General features: G+C 59.7%; 4 non-coding genes and 2 pseudogenes across 4 annotated transcripts; all 6 read right to left on the bottom strand.

The window, feature by feature from the left end:
- Positions 1–1,188: 1,188 nt before the first annotated feature.
- Positions 1,189–2,431, bottom strand: LOC146870925 (28S ribosomal RNA; annotated as a pseudogene).
- Positions 2,432–3,445: 1,014 nt separating this feature from the next.
- Positions 3,446–3,599, bottom strand: LOC146870924 (5.8S ribosomal RNA). The gene has a single exon (XR_014959952.1). It is a non-coding gene; the product is annotated as a 5.8S ribosomal RNA (ribosomal RNA).
- Positions 3,600–4,080: 481 nt separating this feature from the next.
- On the bottom strand, positions 4,081–4,234 carry LOC146870923 (5.8S ribosomal RNA). Its single transcript, XR_014959901.1, has one exon. It is a non-coding gene; the product is annotated as a 5.8S ribosomal RNA (ribosomal RNA).
- A 6,073-nt stretch (positions 4,235–10,307) lies between these two features.
- Positions 10,308–11,550, bottom strand: LOC146870922 (28S ribosomal RNA; annotated as a pseudogene).
- Positions 11,551–12,557: 1,007 nt separating this feature from the next.
- Positions 12,558–12,704, bottom strand: LOC146870921 (5.8S ribosomal RNA). Its single transcript, XR_014959967.1, has one exon. It is a non-coding gene; the product is annotated as a 5.8S ribosomal RNA (ribosomal RNA).
- A 474-nt stretch (positions 12,705–13,178) lies between these two features.
- LOC146870920 (5.8S ribosomal RNA) lies at positions 13,179–13,332 on the bottom strand. The gene has a single exon (XR_014959900.1). It is a non-coding gene; the product is annotated as a 5.8S ribosomal RNA (ribosomal RNA).
- Between the last annotated feature and the right edge of the window lie 687 nt (positions 13,333–14,019).

The following is a 14,019-nucleotide window of genomic DNA, read 5'->3' as shown; positions in this document are numbered from 1 at the left end:
GACCCTCGGCTGGCTTGCAGGATGGGGGCTCCCACACCCTGGGACCCTGGGATGGAGGACGAGCCCAAGGCCCGGTCCCAGCTTCCAAACCCTAGCCAGGCTGGGGAGAGCCTACCGGGGCGCCGGTGGACCCCCTTCCGCAGCGCCCGGACCCTCGGCTGGCTTGTAGGACAGGGGGCTCCTGCACCCAGGGACAGAGCACGAGCCCCGGGCCCGGTCACAGCTTCCGAACCCTAGCCAGGTCGGGGAGAGCCTCCCCGGTCCCTGGTGGAACCCCGCCCCCCAGCGCCCCGACCCTCGGCTGGAACCAAGGAGGGTTATGCCCAGGCCACATCCTCTCCCTACTGGCCCGCCTAGGGAGCCCATTTTAGTTGACTATTAAGCCCCCACATAGTGGGGGCTTACAGAACTCTGGGGAAGGACAAAAGTTGGGGACAGCCCGGCCGGCCGCCGGGAGGCTGGCCATCTGGTCACCCACCCCGCAGGGCCATCTGGTCACCCGGCCCGCAGGGCCATCGAGTCATCCGACCCGCAGGGCCATCTGGTCGCGCAGTCAGGCGAACAGATGGCCCGGGACGGCCCAGATGGCCTGGGAGGGTGCCTTACCTAGTCACCCTTGCAGTCCAGCCGAGGGTAGACAGGCGCTCCGAGGCAGCCGCTCGGGATGCTCCTTCCCCCGGGCTGCCGCTACTTGCTTCCCTGCTCGACATGCCTGAGAGCAGCGGGAAGGGGAGGCCCGGCTGGCCCAGGCCATCTGGTCACCCTGCCGACCCGCAAGGTCCTCGTCCCCGCACCCTGGTGGGGCAGGGACGGGAGGGGGAGGGTCCCTTGCTGGAGGGCACGTGGTGAAAGCGGCATCCCGCAGGCCTGCATTACCCCCTCCACATCCCTCCTGCCGGCCCGGCGGCAGAGGGACCCACCCCTGGGTGTGGTGGAAGAGGGCGTCCGTGGGTGCCCACGCACGGAGAAACAAAAGAGGCGACCACCGCAGCTGGGGCGATCCATAAGAAAGGGCGTGGCTCGTATCAAGAGTCACCGCCACCCCAGAGGGAGGCGCCTCATACAGCCGCAGTGCGTGCCCAGCCCCGCTTCGCGCCCCAGCCCGACCGACCCAGCCCTTAGAGCCAATCCTTATCCTGAAGTTACGGATCTGACTTGCCGACTTCCCTTACCTATATTGTTCCAACATGCCAGAGGCTGTTCACCTTGGAGACCTGCTGCGGCTATGGGTACGACCCGGCGCAAGATTTACACCATCTCCCCCCGATTTTTAAGGACCAGCGAGAGCTCACCGGACGCCGCAAGAACCGCAACGCTTTCCAAGGCTCGGGCCTCTCTCTCGGGGCGAACCTATTCCAGGGCACCCTGCCCTTCACAAAGAAAAGAGAACTCTCCCCGGGGCTCCCGCCGGCTTCTCCAGGATCATTTGCCTTACCGCACTGGACTCCACGAGGGCGCCCGTCTCCACCACTCTGGGTTCGGGTCCCTTCCGAACGGCGCTCGCCCATCTCTTAGGACCGACTGACCCATGTTCAACTGTTGTTCACATGGAACCCTTCTTCACTTCAGCCTTCCAAGTTCTCGTTCGAATATTTGCCACTACCACCAAGATCTGCACCTGCAGTGGCTCCACCCCGGCCCTCGCCCTGGGCTTCCATGCTCACCGCAGCGGCCCTCCTACTCATCGCGGCTTAGCCCCCACAGCTCTCAGTGCCAGCGACGGCCGGGTATGGGCCCGACTCTCCAGCGCCATCCATTTTCAGGGCTAGTTGATTCGGCAGGTGAGTTGTTGCACACTCCTTAGCGGATTCCGACTTCCTTGGCCACCCTCCTGCTGTCTATATCAACCAACACATTTTCTGGGGTCTGATGAGCGTCGGCATCGGACGCCTTAACCCGGCATTCGGTTCATCCCGCAGCGCCAGTTCTGCTTACCAAAAGTGGCTCACTAGGCACTCACATTGCATGTCCGGCTCCACGCCAGCGAGCCGGGCTTCTTACCCATTTAAAGTTTGAGAATAGGTTGAGATCGTTTCGGCCCCAACACCTCTAATCATTCGCTTTACTAGATAAAACTGGGGGCTCCGAGCGCCAGCTATCCTGAGGGAAACTTCGGAGGGAACCAGCTACTAGATGGTTCGATTAGTCTTTCACCCCTATACCCAGGTCGGATGACCGATTTGCACGTCAGGACCACTACGGACCTCCACCAGAGATTCCTCTGGCTTCGCCCTGCCCAGGCATAGCTCACCATCTTTCTAGTCCTATCACGCACGCTCATGCTCCACCTCCCCGATGGAGCGGAGTGGTGTGCCCGCCGCTGGAAGCGCGGCAGGATCCCACCTCAGCCGGCGCGCGCTGGCCCTCACCTTCATTGCGCCAAAGGGTTTCGCTCGGCCCTCCGACTCGCGCACATGCTAGACTCCTTGGTCCGTGTTTCAAGACGGGTCGGTGGGTAACCGACATCGCTGCAGACCCTTGGCCCCCAGCATGGGCCCCCCCGCCTGGCGGCGCAACACGCTCCGGGTGCACTGAGAACAGTCTGCCACAGTTGACAGTCGCACCGAGAGCAGGGGGCCCGTCCCCCCTTCAACCGCGCTGGGCGCTCCCTGATGGGCGGCCGGGAACAGGTGCCCAGGGGAGGGCGCGGAGGCGGTTGAATCTCCTTCGGCCCCGCGGACACTGCGAAGCTGCTGCCAGGGGGGCTGTAACACCCTCCGCCGAAGCCTTCCCAGCCGTCCTGGAGCCGGTCGTGGCACCCCACCGTGGAGAAAATGCGCCCTGCGAGGGCCGGGTAGGGCCCAGGCGCCAGTCCCGCGGAGGGGATCTGGAACTCCTGGGCCACCGACCTTCCCGACATGTTGAATCCTCAAGGCGAACTGCACGGACCCCACCCGTTTACCTCTCAACGGTTTCACGCCCTCTTGAACTCTCTTTAAAGTTCTTTTCAACTTTCCCTTATGGTACTTGTTGGCTATCGGTCTCGCGCCCGTATTTAGCCTTAGATGGAGTTTACCACCCGCTTTGGGCTGCATTCCCAAGCACCCTGACTCCGAGAAGACCCGATCCCGTTGCACCGGGGGCCGATACTGGCCTAACACCGTCCGCGGATCTGGAGGGTTTTCGCCCTTGCCGGGAAGCCAGCCACGGAGGTGGGCACCCGAGGCGCGTGCGCGTGGGCAGCCGGTAGAATACCACTGACAGCCACACGCAGCACGCAGCCAGGCACCCCGGGACAGGCCCGGGGCAGACCGGTCGCCAGACCCCTTCTCGGGGCTAGGCGTGCTGGCGGCGTACCTCTGCAGCAGGACCCATTGAGGGACCCTGCCACAGGCGATCGGGGGGTCTGATCTTGTGGGGGAACAAAGGACAAAGGGAAGCGGAGCTAACCCTGCGATGGCCCCAGCCGCATCCCGGGGAATCCCCGGGGAGATTGACGATCGAGCGACCCTCAGACAGGCGTAGCCCTGTATGGAAATTGGGGCCGCAAGGTGCGTTCGAAGTGTCAATGATCAATGTGTCCTGTAATTCACACTAATTCTCGCAGCTAGCTGCATTCTTCATCCACGTGCGAGCCGAGTGATCCACTGCCAAGAGTCACAGGCAACGTTTTAGAAATGTTTGCCCACCTGCAGCCGCAGGAGAGGCAGGAGGAAGATGAGGCCGACCGTCCACCGCCCACGCGGCGAGACGGCCCGGGTGCCCCGTTCAAGGCTTCCACTCTGGGAGTCAGACTGCATCGTTGGGAGAAAAAAAACTTTACCAGGCGCTCGGCCCAGGAGTACCACCCCCACCCACCCGCCGGCGAAGAAGGGGGCTCAAGGAGCGACGGGAGGAGGCAGCCCCGCAATCGCCGGTCCCTCACGGAGTAACCGGGAGGGACCACGCTTGTCTTCCAACCCCCCAGCCCGGCCGCACGTGACAGGTCGAACCGGGTACCTGGCAACAAGGGAGGGTCGTTCCACCTGTCACAGGCGATCAGGGGGGTCTGATCTTGTGGGGGGACAAAGGGAAGTGGAGCTAACCCTGCGATGGCCCAAGCCGCATCCCGGGGAATCCCCGGGGCGATTGACGATCGAGCGACCCTCAGACAGGCGTAGCCCCGGGAGGAACCCGGGGCCGCAAGGTGCGTTCGAAGTGTCAATGATCAATGTGTCCTGCAATTCACACTAATTCTCGCAGCTAGCTGCATTCTTCATCCACTTGCGAGCCGAGTGATCCACCACCAAGAGTAAAAGGCAACTTTTTGAAAACGTTTGCCTACCTGCGGGCGCAGGAGAGGCAGGAGGAAGGTGACGCCGACCGCCCACGCGGCGAGACGGCCCATGTGCCCTGTTAAAGGCTTCCCCTCCGGGTGTCATACTGCACCGTTGGGAGAAAAAAAACTTTACCTGGCGCTCGGCCCGGAAGTCCCACCCCCACCCACCCGCCGGTGAGGAAGGGGGCTCAAGGAGCGACAGGAGGAGGCAGCCCCGCAGCCGCCGGTCCCTCACGGAGTAACCCAGAGGGACCACGCTTGTCTTCCAACACCCCAGCCCGGCCGCACGGGACCAGGTCGAACCAGGTACCTGGCAACGATGGAGGGTCGCTCCACCTGCACGTCAGCTGCCCGTCGCCGGGTGGCCCCAAGCCATGCCGGTGGGCTGGCTTTTTTCACCTCACCCCACCCTTGCGCGAGTCGGAGGCACCGGAAGGGAAGAGCCAGGCAGCTCCCCATCCCGTGCGCCTCCCACCGAGAGGAGCCGGGGTCCCCTCACATGCCCTCGGCCCCTTCTCTTCCAGGCCTAACCTGCCTCACAAGAAGGGCCACTCCTTGGTTGCCCGGATCCTGGTGGAGCCGGGACATGAGCGTGATGTGCTGCTCCTGTCCAGATATTTTTTTAACTCTGCAATTTATAGTCTTGTTTACTCCATTATAGAACATGGCTACAAGTCCCAGAATTCAAAGAAAAAACTTGGACTAGCACATCACACATAGACCTGGGAAGCTTGGCAGCTATGAACTGCTTTGATCTAGTCAGAGTAAGGTGTCCCGCAGAATGTCACAAAAAAATGGAAATGTCACACATGAACATGCTGAAAACATGGAAATGTAACACATAAACAAATTGAAAACTTGTAAGCTATGTTACAGTAAAACATTTTAAGGGGGGGATCCCTTGCCGTTTACGAATGGGTTACCACTATAAGTTTGTGGTCAACAGCACATTAATGTCTTGCAACTCGATTTTGGTTGCAAAATATTAATACAGAACATTCAGATTTAGTATTTGGAAAGGGATGACCTAAACACGCCCCTTTTGAATACCAACTCGACATTGGATCGCAAACCCAAATTGTGATTCTGTGAAGTTTTACCGAATCACAATTTGTGATTGTACATAGCAAATTTATTTTTGCGATTGCAAAGTCCTAATTCAGCAAATTGGGCTGTTTGCCACCACAAAAAGCCTTCATATAACTGTCCCTTAGTTAATGAGCAAATGTTAATTTATTGAAGGAGGTTTATTGAACAAGATAACAAGATTATTCAGGACTGGTTATATTAGACGTTTCTTTACCACTCCCAGTCAATAGGGTACAGGTATCGGAAGCCAGAGAATGATGTATCCAACTGTTCTATGATATGCGTGGCCCTGCATTCAAGTGAGATCATTTGAGATCCTGCCAAACATGTTCCACTAAAAATCTGATACAACACCCCAACTCCCACTGGTACACCGGATCTCCACCAGTCTTAGTTGGTGATAGTCAGTTCAGGGAGAACCTCTCTGATTCTATCTGAACTTCCAACTCATTTCACTTCTCAAATGCCCCCAGACTACCATTTCCTCTGTGTTCTTCCAAGGTATTTGGATGCATTGCTTCCTCCAACCCTCGTCTCCAATTGTACTGTGTTGCTCATGTAGCGGCTGGAACGGAATGAGAGTGGAGGGGGGTAGCGGAGGGAGAGGACAATATTAAAAAAAAAAAAATACTGCTTACCTTTTACGCCAGCCCTGTCTCTCCTCCGATTCTCCGGCGTGCCCGGAGCCAGGAAGCACCCAGGCTCCTCATAGCCATGCATTATTGTAGATTGGTCTGAGAGCCATGAATCAGTGCTCAGATGGGGACTGGCATCCTGAGCATGTTCCCCACCAGGCTGTGTAATGCAGCCTGGTGGGGAACATGCAACGTGGGCATGACTGTTTGGCCAGACCATGACAGCCGACCAAGCAGTCATGTGCAGTTGGCGTGTGCAAACCACTCCGCCCTAACCCATCCCCGAACCTGCAAAACAAAAAATTATATTAAAAGTTATTATCATCTAATTTTTCCTGCTCAAATAGCAGTGGGGTGGCGATCCTCCGACTTAGTGGAGGAGCCGCCCCTGCTGTCGCTGTGTACCACACAACCATATATCCTCAGTCACACCTCCCTCTGTGATCCAGATGCTCCCACTTTGTGGTTTACAATACCCCCAGTTTACACAATAAAGTGTTGCTGCTGCACTTCACGATGAGTGGACTTGTTTCGTACCCCCATCGCACTTGCCACTACAATCCAAGCATGCCCCTTCCTCCGTGGCTCAACTTTAGGGCTCCATCTGTGTCTTCTAACCCAACTACCTCAATCAAGTCACAGATGCTGGCTCTCAACAGCACTCATATCCATGCCACATGCTCCTGTCAATGCACGAGGTACTGGAAGATGCCTCCTGTATCTTTCAATTGCCTCCAGGTGCATTTCCCACAGTGCCGCATATTCATGCCAATACCTCCTGTTCCCTCCCTGAGTGCCCCTATATTCCTTCATAGACACCTGCTCACACAATTCTACCCACACTTGTGGTGCTTGTAGATGCCACCACCATCTTCCTCCATGCTCCCCACTCCATCTGTGCTTTCAATACCCATGCACCAATTAAAACATTTTGATGCCCCAGGTGCTTCTCACTTCCTTTTCGTAGCAAAGGCCTCATCATGTCACAATGCCACCTTCCCACTCCATGAGCCACTACTCATTATGCCTTAGTTGCGTCCTCTGCCTTCTCACCTTTATTGCCCACGCAAAAAGTGTCCGATCTTTTATGCCACAGAGCCCTTCTTCTGCACCCAAACCTCAATGCCCTTTAAGAGTTCCCATGATAACATACACTTCTTTGGCTCAAGTGCTCTTTTTCCATTCTGCACTCCAATATCTCCCGGGTTCTCGTCCCATTTTGCCTCGAATGGCCAGTCCCCAATTGCTTTGTATGGTATTGTTCGGTAACAGTTAAGTAGTGCTCCCTAACCCTGTTTGTTCTCTGAAGCACTTACCTACAAGGGTAGCATGCTAGACAGTGTAGAATGTGTGGTTCAAAGAGTGTTGTCTTTGTTTAGATTTGGGTAGTATTTTCATATTCTGCATTATGCCCTCAAAGAAGTTGTTATTGGACTCAATTCAACGCTTAGAGATTTGATGGATGAAGAAGTGTGAGAGATAAGCATGCCATTTGTGGTTCTCAGTAAGCTTGCTGCTTTGATCCACTCTATAAGTCCCTTTATATTACTTCTTATGGCCACAGTACAGAAAGCCAGTTAACACAAAGAGGAGCATATTTACAGACAAATGTCGAAGTGCGGTGCTATGCCAAATTTGGCAGCGCCGCGCTATGACATTTTGAAACCACAGGGATGCGCGGTATTTACACAAATTCGACACACCCCTGTGTTTCCCTTAGCACTGGCACTGGCATGTTGCAAGGGTGCCTGCGCTGCAGGGGCAATTGTTTATGTGCAGGAAGGAACACCTTCCTCCACATAAACAATCATTCATTGCGATTTGCTCTTTCATAGAAAGGCCAAAAAATTAGGAGAAATTAATAATATCTCCTCGTATCGCCTTGCTAAAACCAGGTATTCTCCGGCCTTAGTTTTTGGCACTGTCCCAGCCTTGTAAATCTGGAGCAGCGTCAAAAAGCAATGGGTGTTGCATGGAACACCCACAGCAACACCCATTGCCCACCCGTTTGTCGCAGCGGACTGCTACGTTAAGTAGCTTAGTGCCACTTTGTAAATATGGGGAATGGCGCAACGTCAGCGGAGGATCAAAAAAAGCGACACAACAGTAGTGAAAGGGGCTTGTAAATATGCCCCAGGGCTTCCCATTGTGAGATTTTTGTTTGTTTTTGGTCCTGAGCAGACATAGCTTGGAGGAAGAGATATACACAAGATCTGCTGGAATTGACTTTGTTTCAACTCGGAGTGGGCAGCAAACTCCGCTCCACCAGCGGAGCGGATAAAGCCAGCCACCCCCACTCCCCGGCCAGGTCCCTGCTTCTGAAAGCATCCAGGCCAGAGAGAGCCTCCCCAGACCCCGAAGGACCCCCGTCCCCAGTGCCCGGACCCTCGGCTGGCTTGCAGGACGGGGGGCTCCCGCACCCCGGGGTCCCCCAGACGGAGCACGAGCCCCGGGCCCGGTCCCAGCTTCCGAACCCTAGCCAGGCCGGGGAGAGCCTCCCCGGGCCCCCCGTCCCCAGCGCCTGGACCCTCGGCAGGCTTGCAAGACAAGGGGCTCCTACACCCCGGGGCCCACCAGACAGAGCACAAGCCCCAGGCCCAGTCCCAGCTTCCGAAACCTAGTCAGGCCGGGGAGAGCCTCCCCGGGCCCCGGTGGACCCCCGTCCCCACCGCCCGGACCCTCATCTGGCTAGCAGGACGAGGGACTCCCACACCCTGGGACCCTGGGATGGAGCATGAGCCCCGGGCCCGGTCCCAGCTTCCGAACCCTAGCCGGGCCGGGGAGAGCCTTCCCGGGCCATGGTGGACCCCCGTCCCCGTCCCCAGCGCCCGTACCCTCGGCTGGCTTGCAGGATGAGGGGCTCCCGCACCCTGGGATGGAGCACGAGCCCCAGGCCCGGTCCCAGCTTTCGAACCCTAGCCAGGCCGGGGAGAGCCTCCCCGGACCCCAGTGGACCTCCGTCCCCAGCCCCAGACCCTCGGCTGGCTTGCAGGATGGGGGGCTCCCGCATCCTCGGACCCTGGGATGGAGCACGAGCACCGGGCCCGGTCCCAGCTTCCAAACCTTAGCCAGGCAGCCAGGCCGGGGAGAGCCTCTCTGGGCCCCGGTGGACCCCCGTCCCCAGCACTTGGACCCTCGGCTGGCTTGCAGGATGGGGGCTCCCACACCCTGGGATCCTGGGATGGAGGACGAGCCCAAGGCCCGGTCCCAGCTTCCAAACCCTAGCCAGGCTGGGGAGAGCCTAACGGGGCGCCGGTGGACCCCCTTCCGCAGCGCCCGGACCCTCGGCTGGCTTGTAGGACAGGGGGCTCCTGCACCCAGGGACAGAGCACGAGCCCCGGGCCCGGTCACAGCTTCCGAACCCTAGCCAGGTCGGGGAGAGCCTCCCCGGTCCCTGGTGGAACCCCGCCCCCCAGCGCCCCGACCCTCGGCTGGAACCAAGGAGGGTTATGCCCAGGCCACATCCTCTCCCTACTGGCCCGCCTAGGGAGCCCATTTTCGTTGACTATTAAGCCCCCACATAGTGGGGGCTTACAGAACTCTGGGGAAGGACAAAAGTTGGGGACAGCCCGGCCGGCCGCCGGGAGGCTGGCCATCTGGTCACCCACCCCGCAGGGCCATCTGGTCACCCGGCCCGCAGGGCCATCGAGTCATCCGACCCGCAGGGCCATCTGGTCGCGCAGTCAGGCGAACAGATGGCCCGGGACGACCCAGCGCCCAGATGGCCTGGGAGGGTGCCTTACCTAGTCACCCTTGCAGTCCAGCCGAGGGTAGACAGGCGCTCCGAGGCAGCCGCTCGGGATGCTCCTTCCCCCGGGCTGCCGCTACTTGCTTCCCTGCTCGACATGCCTGAGAGCAGCGGGAAGGGGAGGCCCAGCTGGCCCAGGCCATCTGGTCACCCTGCCGACCCGCAAGGTCCTCGTCCCCGCACCCTGGTGGGGCAGGGACGGGAGGGGGAGGGTCCCTTGCTGGAGGGCACGTGGTGAAAGCGGCATCCCGCAGGCCTGCATTACCCCCTCCACATCCCTCCTGCCGGCCCGGCGGCAGAGGGACCCACCCCTGGGTGTGGTGGAAGAGGGCGTCCGTGGGTGCCCACGCACGGAGAAACAAAAGAGGCGACCACCGCAGCTGGGGCGATCCATAAGAAAGGGCGTGGCTCGTATCAAGAGTCACCGCCACCCCAGAGGGAGGCGCCTCATACAGCCGCAGTGCGTGCCCAGCCCCGCTTCGCGCCCCAGCCCGACCGACCCAGCCCTTAGAGCCAATCCTTATCCTGAAGTTACGGATCTGACTTGCCGACTTCCCTTACCTATATTGTTCCAACATGCCAGAGGCTGTTCACCTTGGAGACCTGCTGCGGCTATGGGTACGACCCGGCGCAAGATTTACACCATCTCCCCCCGATTTTTAAGGACCAGCGAGAGCTCACCGGACGCCGCCAGAACCGCAACGCTTTCCAAGGCTCGGGCCTCTCTCTCGGGGCGAACCTATTCCAGGGCACCCTGCCCTTCACAAAGAAAAGAGAACTCTCCCCGGGGCTCCCGCCGGCTTCTTCAGGATCATTTGCCTTACCGCACTGGACTCCACGAGGGCGCCCGTCTCCACCACTCTGGGTTCGGGTCCCTTCCGAACGGCACTCGCCCATCTCTTAGGACCGACTGACCCATGTTCAACTGTTGTTCACATGGAACCCTTCTTCACTTCAGCCTTCCAAGTTCTCGTTCGAATATTTGCCACTACCACCAAGATCTGCACCTGCAGTGGCTCCACCCCGGCCCTCGCCCTGGGCTTCCATGCTCACCGCAGCGGCCCTCCTACTCATCGCGGCTTAGCCCCCACAGCTCTCAGTGCCAGCGACGGCCGGGTATGGGCCCGACTCTCCAGTGCCATCCATTTTCAGGGCTAGTTGATTCGGCAGGTGAGTTGTTGCACACTCCTTAGCGGATTCCGACTTCCTTGGCCACCCTCCTGCTGTCTATATCAACCAACACATTTTCTGGGGTCTGATGAGCGTCGGCATCGGACGCCTTAACCCGGCATTCGGTTCATCCCGCAGCGCCAGTTCTGCTTACCAAAAGTGGCTCACTAGGCACTCACATTGCATGTCCGGCTCCACGCCAGCGAGCCGGGCTTCTTACCCATTTAAAGTTTGAGAATAGGTTGAGATCGTTTCGGCCCCAACACCTCTAATCATTCGCTTTACTAGATAAAACTGGGGGCTCCGAGCGCCAGCTATCCTGAGGGAAACTTCGGAGGGAACCAGCTACTAGATGGTTCGATTAGTCTTTCACCCCTATACCCAGGTCGGATGACCGATTTGCACGTCAGGACCACTACGGACCTCCACCAGAGATTCCTCTGGCTTCGCCCTGCCCAGGCATAGCTCACCATCTTTCTAGTCCTATCACGCACGCTCATGCTCCACCTCCCCGATGGAGCGGAGTGGTGTGCCCGCCGCTGGAAGCGTGGCAGGATCCCACCTCAGCCGGCGCGCGCTGGCCCTCACCTTCATTGCGCCAAAGGGTTTCGCTCGGCCCTCCGACTCGCGCACATGCTAGACTCCTTGGTCCGTGTTTCAAGACGGGTCGGTGGGTAACCGACATCGCTGCAGACCCTTGTCCCCCAGCATGGGCCTCCCCGCCTGGCGGCGCAACACGCTCTGGGTGCACTGAGAACAGTCTGCCACAGTTGACAGTCGCACCGAGAGCAGGGGGCCCGTCCCCCCTTCAACCGCGCTGGGCGCTCCCTGATGGGCGGCCGGGAACAGGTGCCCAGGGGAGGGCGCGGAGGCGGTTGAATCTCCTTCGGCCCCGCGGACACTGCGAAGCTGCTGCCAGGGGGGCTGTAACACCCTCCGCCGAAGCCTTCCCAGCCGTCCTGGAGCCGGTCGTGGCACCCCACCGTGGAGAAAATGAGCCCTGCGAGGGCCGGGTAGGGCCCAGGTGCCAGTCCCGCGGAGGGGATCTGGAACTCCTGGGCCACCGACCTTCCCGCCATGTTGAATCCTCAAGGCGAACTGCACGGACCCCACCCGTTTACCTCTCAACGGTTTCACGCCCTCTTGAACTCTCTTTAAAGTTCTTTTCAACTTTCCCTTATGGTACTTGTTGGCTATCGGTCTCGCGCCCGTATTTAGCCTTAGATGGAGTTTACCACCCGCTTTGGGCTGCATTCCCAAGCACCCTGACTCCGAGAAGACCCGATCCCGTTGCACCGGGCGCCGATACTGGCCTAACACCGTCCGCGGATCTGGAGGGTTTTCGCCCTTGCCGGGAAGCCAGCCACGGAGGTGGGCACCCGAGGCACGTGCGCGTGGGCAGCCGGTAGAATACCACTGACAGCCACACGCGGCACGCAGCCAGGCACCCCGGGACAGGCCCGGGGCAGACCGGTCGCCAGACCCCTTCTCGGGGCTAGGCGTGCTGGCGGCGTACCTCTGCAGCAGGACCCATTGAGGGACCCTGCCACAGGCGATCGGGGGGTCTGATCTTGTGGGGGAACAAAGGGAAGCGGAGCTAACCCTGCGATGGCCCCAGCCGCATCCCGGGGAATCCCCGGGGAGATTGACGAGCGAGCGACCCTCAGACAGGCGTAGCCCTGTATGGAAATTGGGGCCGCAAGGTGCGTTCGAAGTGTCAATGATCAATGTGATTCACACTAATTCTCGCAGCTAGCTGCATTCTTCATCCACGTGCGAGCCGAGTGATCCACTGCCAAGAGTCACAGGCAACGTTTTAGAAATGTTTGCCCACCTGCAGGCGCAGGAGAGGCAGGAGGAAGATGAGGCCGACCGCCCACGCGGCGAGACGGCCCGGGTGCCCCGTTCAAGGCTTCCCCTCTGGGAGTCAGACTGCATCGTTGGGAGAAAAAAAACTTTACCAGGCGCTCGGCCCAGGAGTACCACCCCCACCCACCCGCCGGCGAAGAAGGGGGCTCAAGGAGCGACGGGAGGAGGCAGCCCCGCAATCGCCGGTCCCTCACGGAGTAACCGGGAGGGACCACGCTTGTCTTCCAACCCCCCAGCCCGGCCGCACGGGACAGGTCGAACCGGGTACCTGGCAACAAGGGAGGGTCGTTCCACCTGTCACAGGCGATCAGGGGGGTCTGATCTTGTGGGGGGACAAAGGGAAGTGGAGCCAACCCTGCGATGGCCCCAGCCGCATCCCGGGGAATCCCCGGGGCGATTGACGATCGAGCGACCCTCAGACAGGCGTAGCCCCGGGAGGAACCCGGGGCCGCAAGGTGCGTTCGAAGTGTCAATGATCAATGTGTCCTGCAATTCACACTAATTCTCGCAGCTAGCTGCATTCTTCATCCACTTGCGAGCCGAGTGATCCACCACCAAGAGTAAAAGGCAACTTTTTGAAAACGTTTGCCTACCTGCGGGCGCAGGAGAGGCAGGAGGAAGGTGACGCCGACCGCCCACGCGGCGTGACGGCCCATGTGCCCTGTTAAAGGCTTCCCCTCTGGGTGTCATACTGCACCGTTGGGAGAAAAAAAACTTTACCTGGCGCTCGGCCCGGGAGTCCCACCCCCACCCACCCGCCGGTGAGGAAGGGGGCTCAAGGAGCGACAGGAGGAGGCAGCCCCGCAGCCGCCGGTCCCTCACGGAGTAACCCAGAGGGACCACGCTTGTCTTCCAACACCCCAGCCCGGCCGCACGGGACCAGGTCGAACCAGGTACCTGGCAACGATGGAGGGTCGCTCCACCTGCACGTCAGCTGCCCGTCGCCGGGTGGCCCCAAGCCATGCCGGCGGGCTGGCTTTTTTCACCTCACCCCACCCTTGCGCAAGTCGGAGGCACCGGAAGGGAAGAGCCAGGCAGCTCCCCATCCCGTGCGCCTCCCACCGAGAGGAGTCGGGGTCCCCTCACATGCCCTCGGCCCCTTCTCTTCCAGGCCTAACCTGCCTCACAAGAAGGGCCACTCCTTGGTTGCCCGGATCCTGGTGGAGCCGGGACATGAGCACCAGAGAGCCCAGCCAGCTGCAGGGCCTTTCGAGGGGGGGTGTTACCAGCCCGATGATGCACTGCCATTC

This window comes from Triturus cristatus, chromosome 1_1 (genome assembly GCF_964204655.1).
Source record: "Triturus cristatus chromosome 1_1, aTriCri1.1, whole genome shotgun sequence".
Classification (NCBI taxonomy): Eukaryota; Metazoa; Chordata; class Amphibia; order Caudata; family Salamandridae; genus Triturus; species Triturus cristatus.
This window is presented reverse-complemented; position numbering and strand designations above follow the sequence as displayed.